The sequence below is a fragment of the Propithecus coquereli genome, unplaced genomic scaffold, assembly GCF_000956105.1.
Source record: "Propithecus coquereli isolate 6110/MARCELLA unplaced genomic scaffold, Pcoq_1.0 Scaffold731, whole genome shotgun sequence".
Classification (NCBI taxonomy): Eukaryota; Metazoa; Chordata; class Mammalia; order Primates; family Indriidae; genus Propithecus; species Propithecus coquereli.
The window spans coordinates 188,855-198,857 of record NW_012153408.1 but is presented as its reverse complement, the minus strand read 5'-3'; the positions used below and the strand labels follow the sequence as shown (position 1 = coordinate 198,857).

Here is a 10,003-nt window from a genome sequence, read left to right as displayed (position 1 = left end):
GTTTGAATTTTTAAGCACTAATATTTATTTCTAAGACATAACTTATAATAGTATTCAAACTATATGAAAAATTTTCTTTTAAAAAATCAATGTTGTATTGTACTGTCTTCGCAACTTGAACTTTAGAGTCCATAAGCAAAATCCAATGTGCCACTAATTAAATTTAATCTCCCATTTTGAAGTTTCCAATCTTGTAATTCTCACAAGAATCTATGTCTTCCAATCTCTAATATCCTGACTTCTTGAGTCACTTGCTGAAATAGGCTTGGGAGTTCTATTTGTATTTTTCTCATATTTCAATAATGATTATTTCCCAATAATCAAAACAGTTAGACTCATTCCTCATTCACCTAGAAGACTTTTTTTTTTTAAAAGGCCTAAATGGGGAACCAATGATCTCACCATGTTCATATGAGGTTTTGTCTATGCAGATATATTTTAGCAAGTACTACTGCATGATAGTGGAGCATCAATAACTTGTATTCTCACTCTTTGGCCAAGTTCAAATTTCCTAAACTCCCAGGTTCCATTATCACCTACGATGGTTGATCAATATACCATACATTGAAAAGACCAAACCATCAATCTGAGCTTCTGCTAAATCCCTTTTCTAATTCAGTTTTTTTAAAAGTTTTGAGCATTCAGCAACATGGGGGGCCCTGACATTGTCTTGCTCTCCATGCATTTTTGTTTTTGTCCCTCCAAATGGATTGTAAACACCTGATGGTCAGTATCAGAATTAATTCTCAATAAAATCTTATAGGTTTGGGTATAAATGGACATACAGCTCTCTACCTCACCCTCCCTTCCAGGCCACAGCTACCTCTGGTTGTCAAGCACTTGGATCAGCCCTTCTTAGTGGGATGATGGAGAGAGGCACATTAGAGGGAGAATTTTCTTCATTAAAATGATCATCCATTTTTGTTATGAGCAACTCTTGTCTTGAGATATTTTTTCTGATGTTCCTGGGATCCCCCTTTAATAACCACTTCTCCCTCTGCAGATGTTCACTCTACTTATCTCTTTCTTCCTCTTACTCTCTTTTCCCATCCTAACTTTCATGCTTCACATTTCCTGAAGGTATTAAAATGTTTTTAGAGCACCTCCTATATGCCAGACACAATACTAGGCACTAGAAATACAATGAAAAACAAAATCATTCAAAATACACAGAGTGACGTAGAACCTACAGAGCTTTGAGTCTGATTGGGAAAACAGTTAAAACAGGAATAATAGGCGGTGGAGAGATGCTTTGTGGGCAATAGGAGTGTGGAGCAGAAGCCACTGGTCCTGTCTGGAGGATGAGTAGGAATTAGTCAGGAGAAGAGATTAGAGGATATGGGAAGGGGTGGGGAGGAAAGGGCCAGGGAGAAAGAGAGAGAGAGAGAGAGAGAATGAGAACTAGGTTGATCTGTTCAGGCAACTCAAAGGAATTCCATATCCAGTGTTATCCAGTTGCAGAGGAGACCCTGGGGATGGGGGTGGAGAGGGAGTGGCCAGTGGAGAGTTTTAAGCTGGGGAGTGATGTAATTAAATTTTTGTTTTAGAAGACTCTCCTCTCCACCTGGGGGCAGAGTGAAGAAACATCCAAGCTGGTATTGAAGGAGACTATGGTCCTGTAACCCAGGTGAGAGATAAGAATTATTGTAATGTCTATGGGGCTGGAGAGAAGTGGCCTGATTTGAGAAATATTTAGGCAAAGGAATAATATATAGGACTTGGTGGTTGATAACAGGTGGTGGTGTGGGAGAGAGAGTAGCTTGAGAGAACACCTGGGTTCTGACTCAGGCGGCTGGGAGGCCAGTTAGGCCTTTCCCTGATAACATGGACACTTGGGGAGGGGCAGGCTTGAGAGGAGGGATGCCAAGGATACTGGATTTGGGGTGTCTGAGAGACAGGTAAGTAGATATGTGTGGAGCTCAAATGAGTAGTGCACGTAGATTTGTGACTTTTTGGAACAGAGTTCGTAGTTGAAGCCCTCAGAATGGGTGAGATAACTGAGAAAATGCGAGGGCAGCAGGAAACCGGTCCTCAGCCCCACCACTTCAGGGAGCTGTTAGTGAAGCAGCAGCTCTGGGTGAGGGGCAGTGATTCTAACTGAGGAGAGGAGAGTTTATAACAGCATTTCCTAAAGCGTAATTTCACAGAAAAATTGTTCCCTGAGAAAAATCACACACAACATACACATACGCGCACACACACACACAAATTGTTCCATGGTAAATGAGTTTGGGAAAATCTACATATTATATCCCCTGTTTAGAGAATATTAAGGACTGACAGTTTCTGCAGGAAAGAACCATTTCATCTTTGTTTAACTCAATTTTCCCCAGAAGCCAGATCCGGAATGTGAATGCCTCAGGGTAGAGCGCTAGCTCTCCCCATGCATGCTTCCAAGTCAAGCCCTGGGACAGTGTCATCCATCTCTTCATTTAGCAGATGAAGAAACTGGGGCTCAATGGTTGGGTTCCAAATTTCACAGATGGCTAACGATATGTTCTGGTTGTCACCTAATCCCTTGCCCCTTTCAATCCAAGAAAATTCCAGTAGATGCAGCAGAGTGAAACTGGAAATAGTTTTCAAAATATACTGGTCATAGTGTTTCTCAAACGGTATTCTCTGGGACCTCCTAGTGCTACTATTTCTTAGCTGTGCGATGTAGGGCAAATTTTCTAACCTCTCTGAGCCTCTGTTTTCTTCTCATCTACAAATGACGATATAACAGTAACTAGTAGGATTATTATTAGATGTTACCATTAATAAACTGAGGCTGAAGGGTTGTGATTTGCTCTAGATCTCACAGCGAACAGTGATAAAGCCAGGACTAAAATCCAGACCTTTGGGCTCAAAATCTAGTGCTCCCTCTATCAACCAAATCATTTCTACCAGTGCTCCAGGGATCATGCATTTGGGACTACCCCTGACAATGCCCTCGCATAAGGACAATCTTGCTTTTGAGACAGAGAAGTCTGAAAATAGTTCCCAGTCACACCGGAGTCTAGAGACCTGCCAAAGCCAACTGGAGGGAGAGCGAGAGGAGGGCAGAATATCTTCAGAGAGACGTTCCTAAGTCTCAGTCCTAGAAAACTTTTGAAAATGTTGGTCTTGTGTTCCCCTTGAGTCTCAGTATTCCTGAATGGGAAATTCCATTGGTAGGACCAAGCATACTTAGTTTTGAACGGATTCACAGTTAATTCTCAGGTGCCACCTTGATTGAGAAGCATTGTTCTTTTCTAAGCAAAAATTATCACCAAAACCACCCTAGAATCCACCAGCGCTCATAGATTAGTGCCTGAACCAACTTGGTCTTTGGGTTTTTCTTTGTTTCACAGAAATCAGTTTAGGGTGGGCTGTGGAAGGAAGCTTCTAAAAAGCCCCTGGGGCAGGATCGAATCTCTGAGGCTAAGGGGGCGAATTCAGCCTCACTTCCTCTCTCTCTTCTCATCTGGGCTTCCTGTCGTCACATTGTGATCACATTTTTTCTCTGTTCACTTCTCCTTTCACACAAATAGCCCCGGACATCCGTGTTACCAACCTTCTCTCAGCCACCACAAGGATAATCACCAAATTCTGACTAAAGAACTGAAAAGGTAAGGCCGATGACATTGTAACCTGGCTTGCCGTCTTATGTGGGCTGGGGTACCTTCTTAGAAGTCTCCATAACTCTCTAGTACCTGTAAAATCTCCTGCAACTTCTGTTTCAAAAATAGTGCAGGAAGTAAAAAAATATCAGCTAGCTCTCAGTTATATCCTCAAAGGCAATCAGGCCAGAGATATTTTTATACTTAACCAGGTTCACATTCAGCGGTCCCCAACCTTTTTGGCACCAGGGACCAGTTTCATGGAAGACAATTTTTCCATGGACCGGGTAGTGGAGGCGGGGCAGGGGGTGCTGTGGGGAATGTGGGGGGGTGTGGTGTGGAGCTCAGGAGGTGATGTGTAGCCCCTTTCCCAACAGGCCATGGGCTGATACCAGGCCACGGCCCGGGGGGTTGAGGACCACAGAGTTGGGGCATTCAAGTGCTTAAATTGTTACAGAACTTGAATTACTGTGAGTAGGAATTTTTGATGCCTGGAGCTTTCTGTGTGAAATGAAGTTGGGGAGATTTTCTATGTACTCTGGCCTTTAGAAAATTGGTCATGTAATTTTTAAAGTAAGGAGAGAACCCAGAGCTAGGGCCATTTAGAAAGGCAGCTGGGAGATGTGGATCTTCTTCTTTTGAGAAATTTTCAAACGTAAAGTGAGTGATTCCCACTGTGATTCCTCAGAGCCACTATATAGAAGTCTGGCTAAAAATCACAGCACCAAGATGTGTTTAGTGTATTTTAAGAGGTGAAGGTTAGATACCTCTAAAGGATGCTTAGATTATTGACGTTTAAAGAGCAGGAAGAGCATTTTGATATTCAGGGCTCCCACCAATTAACTTATCCCTGGTGTACAAAACATGAATATTGATAAATAGAATATGAAATGCTTTTTATAGGCAACCCACAAAACTTGATATTGCAATAATTTCCAATTGATGTGTTGTAACTAATGATCGAACTTGTGAGGACTCAGAAAGTGATAGCCACGCTTTGGTCCTGACTTCCTCTGATCACTGTAGTAGTTGCTGTTTACCACGGCAAACTCAGAGCTTTCTTCTCCTAAGACCTAGGAGAATTTCACTTGATTATGCTCTGGAGGGGAGAGGGGAAAGTTCCCTGCAACCACACCTACCCACCTAAGAATGTGGGGTGGGGATGGGTCAGAGGGCTTTAGATTTCCAAAGCACCTCGGGGCTATCAAGCCTTTAATTTAAAAATGAAGACCAAACTTGTTAATGAGTTCACTTAATACTCTAGCGTTGGATGCCTCCATAGGAGATAAGAGATAACGTACTACGCAGGTACTTTGGAAGAGAGCTGAGCAAAAGTAGAATCGTAGCTGCTGGATGAACAGAGAAGTTTTGCTTTCTCAATCTGGAGGGCAATCTGTACTGTTTTGAAATTGTGGTTGAATGGGAGCAGAGGCTGAACTGAAACATAATTTCCTGTGATGTTTCCTGTGTGGGCCAGTTAAGAGTATTTAGCTTTTAAATGAAAGAATTGGGTACTTTTATACCCCCAGAGAATGATTCAAAGCCCAAGCCTTCACAGCTATGGTTACCACCATCTAAGTGACCTCACCTTTGTTTATTGACAAGAGGCACAAACTGGAAGGACAAACTCCGTTGGTCCTTAGTTTATTTGCCCTCTGGCTGACCCCTGATAGACTAGAGGTCCTCAGTCTCCTTTTCTCCTTCCTCACTCCTATCCTGCAACATACTAGTGGTCAGGCATGGTGTTCAGTGCTGGGAACACGAGGATAACTGAAATGGTTATCAATCTCAAATCAGTTGTAGAGTCCAGAGTGGAGGACAGACACAGCAATACACAAATAGAACACAACGTGCTCTTTTCTGTAACAGAGGGATAATGTGCACAAAATGTAGGAGCAGTTTAGCAGTGTGCCAAAGACTCCTTGGGAAAGGAGATGATTACTTGGGTTCACTTTCAAAGAAGTATGGGTTTGCTATGGAGACTGGGGGTCTCCATTCCAGACCAAGGGCACCATGTATGTGAAGCCACAGAAGTGTGCACCCCCAAGCACGTTAGAAGTGAGAGTAAGCAAGTGAGACTGTAGTACAGCAAAGCAGTCTCGCAGGACCGCAGAAATGGAAGCCCTTAGTCCTACTTGGCACCTGAAAGTGGAGGGCAAAATCACTGTGTCCACATGGCAGAATTGACGGAATTTGGCTTGAAATGAGGGAGAAGAGGCAGGTTTCTTCCTCCTCAACCTAGATTTTCCCCGAGACCAGAAGGAAGGGTGGAGCTTTTTGCAAGGTTGCAGCCATTCTTTTTTGCTCAGCTTCCGTTCCAGGAAATACCATGTTGATTCAATTACGATGGTTTGGTTTGTGCTCCTAGATTAGTCACCCCACAGCACTTCTTGTACCCAGCGAGCATCCACTGTGTGTAGATGATCGTGGGCCCTAGACAACGGGCACCCGCCCTCAGGAAGCTCCGGATCCAGCTGCCGCTGCAGGTGCGGAGGGCAGAAGCAAATGAACCCAGAGAAACAAGACTGCCGCCTAGAGCCGGACTCTGGGTGGCTGATGGGGCAGAGGAGGGGAGGATTGAGCTGGAGGTTGGGTGGTCAGTTAGAGAAGTCTGTCTGGAATTAGGTTTTAGAAAAGAGAAAGATATGCATTTCTAAAGCCAGAGGATGAGCACCCAGAGTGGAGACCATGGCTGTCTATGTTAGGAAATAGAGGTGAGTCCTCTGTTCATTTTCCGCTTCACGAGCACACCCAGTTTCTTGCCAAGCAGCATCAATATATAATAGCTATGGCCAAGAATTCTTGTAAAAGAAAAGATGCCACGAGGATGCATTTCTATAATCTTTTAAAATGAGAGTGCTACGTTCCAAATGTTAGAATGTTGCTGCTTAAAGGGGAGTTAGAGATTATTCAGGCTCAAATAAAGTGTATAATTCATAGGAAGAGCCCAATAAACGTGAACTGTTACAACTCCCCAATGTGCTTATTTTTCAGGTAAAATGATTTGTCCAAAATTATAAAATTACTTAACAAGTTATTTAGACTGTCTCTTGATTCTCTGTGGAATGCTCTATCTCCATACCCTATTATATTTCCATTTCTTAGAAATTTCTTTTTAAATAGGCATCGTTAGACTGTGTTCTTTGTTTACAAAAAGACATTTTCAGAGTATTTTAATATATGCAAACATAAAACTATAACTTAATTGTAGATCCAATTGATCTGAAACCAATATGCTGCAAATTAAATATTTAATATATTTTTAATTTACCAAATTTTGTTTGACATTTTCTATTTCAGGAAAACTAGATTGAGGAATGGGGTGAAAAAGATTTTGATGCCTCACATCTTTCAAAACTTGTTCAAGTAAATTTGAATTCGTGGCTTAATATTTACTTTGTATCAGGAGCAAATAGAGGCATTAAGGAATTATCCCATGGTTCATTTTTCTAAAAATAGCTATTGTAGCATGTCAGTATTTATACTATTAGGGACTTAAGTTGTAATGATTTCGAGATCAGAATCCTTTAGATCATTTACTCATTTTCAACTCTTTTAAAAATTTTTGACAAAAATTATAGAAAAATTTAAGAAATGTCAAGAAGAATTTCTAAACCCCTTTCACCCCAATTTCCCAAATACTAATATTTTACCACATTTGTTTTACCCTTCCCTGGCTTTTTCATTTGAGAGTAATTGGTGACATGATGTCCTTTTCCCTAAATATTTTAGTGTGTATTCCTACAAACAAAAACATTCTTTTACGTAACCACTTTACGATAATCAACATCAGGAAATTAATGCTGATAGCAATATTATTAACAATCTATAGATTTTATTCCAATTCCACCAGTTACCCCATTAATATTCTTTATAGCAAAAGGAAATCTCTGATCATGTGTTGCCTTCAACTGCTGTGTTGCTTTAGCCTACTTTAGTCTGGAGCAGTTACTAAGTTTTTTTGTGTGTTTCATGACAGTGATACTCTTGAAGAGTATAGGCCAGTTTATTTTTATAATGTTTCTCTATTTGGGTTGGTCTGATGTTTCCTTGTGATTAGATTTAGGTTATTTAAACTTTTGATAGAAATAGTGCTGAAGTCGCTTTCCCTATGCCACAGAGTCTTACTTGAGCTGAGCATAGCTGGCCTGCAGACACCATGGACCATCTACTGCAAAGTTCTACATATTTTTAGGATAAGAAGGAAAGAGAACCTCTAGTCTCTTGACTCTGTATCAATGATAACTGTTTCAGATAACTGTTCCTGATTTAGGGAGTGGCCTTATTATAAAGGTCCCTGTCCCAGCTCAGCTACTAGTAGCACCTTGCTAACTCCCAAATAGGAAGAAGTGAATCTCCAAGATCATCTGGATTTGTCTTTTCTCACTTTTTCTCTCCTCTTTTCTTCTTCCTTATTTCTCTCTTCTTCAAATCACCAAATTCTCTCCCCTGACAGCAGCCTGGAAGGGAAAAATTTTTTACCAAACCACAATTTCAGGGAGGAATAAGGTGGCAGACACATTCCTTGATAAGTCAGTAGAGAAATGAGAGGAAACTAATGCACAAAAGTTGATGCTTTGGCCGGGCGCGGTGACTCACGCCTGTAATCCTAGCACTCTGGAAGGCCGAGGCGGGAAGATCGCTTGAGATCAGGAGTTCGAGACTAGCCTGAGGGAGAGTGAGACCCCTGTCTGTACTAAAAATAGAATAAAATTAGCCGGGCATGGTGGCGTGAGCCTGTAGTCCCAGCTCCTCAGGAGGCTGAGGCAGGAGGATTGCTTGAGCCCAGGAGTTTGAGGTTGCTGTGAGCTAGGCTGATGCCACAGCCCTCTAGCCCAAGGCAACAGAGGGAGACACTTCTAAAAAAAAAAAAAAAAAAAAGTGACACTTTGACTTGATATGAGGATTATAAATAAAATATTATATGTTTATGAGGAACTTAGCACTTTGTGATGTTCAGTGAACTATCTATCACCTATCTAAATTTTTTGGGCAAGAAGGCCTTAATTTGGGGGCCCTCATGGAGAACAGACTTACCCTCCTGTTTAGAAAAACTTTTTGTAAATCATAGCCTCAACTTTCTTTGCTGAAGAACCAAAGCCTCCACATGCTCTGTTAGAAAGGGATAGGAAGCCATGCTCTTGTGTGTCAATTAGCAAATAGATCTGTGTACAGAGAAATGTGTATAGAGAAATGTCTGGGTAGATGTTCACCAAAAATGTTAATGACGGTTATCTCTGGGAGGTGGAGTTTCAGAAGATTTTGTGCTTTCTTCTTTGTATTTTTCTTTATTGTTTGAATTGTTTTACAAGGACACATGAAAAAATACCTTTTTTAAAAAGGTGTTTCCAAGAAATGACACAAAGGTTTCAAAGCCTTCTGGCTCCTGTTGTATTTTATCCTAAAAATCAATCAGAAACTCATGGTCACCCTTAGAAAAGGACTGGTAGGTCAGCTCTGAACTTTATCTTTTAGTCAGTGTTCACTGAACCATGTCCTCAGGTACTGAGCCATCCAGGAAATACTATCTCATTTAGCCCTCAGACAACCTATGAGGTAGGTATGAATACCCCCATTTTAAACATAAGGAAATTGTGAAAGTTAGACAGGTTAAGCAAGTTGCCCAAGGCTACACTTGTGGTAAGCAGTACTAACAGAATTCAAAATTAGACCTGTCTGATTCCAAAGCTGGTGTTTATCAAACTGTGTTCCGTGAAACACTATATTCTTTGAGCTATTAATAAGTAATCTTCAATATAAGAATATGTTTAAAGTTATATGTGTACTTTTCTCTTAGAGACCCACAATGTAAGTTAGCCTATAACGAGTGTTAATGGAAAAAAGACCAAACTCTGTGAAATAATTTTAAAGAGATTTACTCTGAGCCAAATTTGAGAACCATGAGCCGGAGCCACACCCAAGAGGCCCTGAGCAGTGGACTCGCAGAGGTTGGGTTACAGTTTGGTTTTATACATTTCAGGGAGACAGGGCTTACAGGTAAAGTCATAAATCAATATGTGGGAGGCATACATTGGTTTGGCCCAAAAAGATGGGCCATCTCGAAGCGGGGGCTTACAGGTTATAGGTGGGTTTAAGATTCTTTGGCCTGTAATTGGTTAAAGACATGAAGCTTTGTCTAAAGCCTTGGAATGTTTCAACATAAGGAGCTGTTTATCAGAGATAAGCCACTGGACATAGATTTGTTGTGTAAATTGAGGACCTGCAGGTTTGTCTTGCATACCCTCAGGCCTGTTAATGGGTTACAAAGGATGTCCCCAAGAAGGGAGGGAGGCATGATCAGGCATGTCTGACTTCCTTCCTCCTGGCAGGCAATTTAGTTTTAGGATATTCCTTTGGCCACGAGGGGGTCCATTTAGTCAGCCGGTGATGGGGGGGAGCCTTTAAATTTTATTTTAGTTCAC

At 41.4% G+C, this 10,003-nt stretch overlaps 1 protein-coding gene across 1 annotated transcript in view; it reads left to right on the top strand.

The window, feature by feature from the left end:
• Positions 1-3,431: 3,431 nt before the first annotated feature.
• Positions 3,432-10,003, top strand: part of CD53 (CD53 molecule) — a 22,392-nt gene continuing 15,820 nt past the window's right edge. Inside the window, exon 1 of the mRNA XM_012661787.1 lies at positions 3,432-3,590. The gene's annotated coding sequence lies outside the window, so the exon portion shown is untranslated. The remainder of the gene's footprint in view (positions 3,591-10,003) is intronic.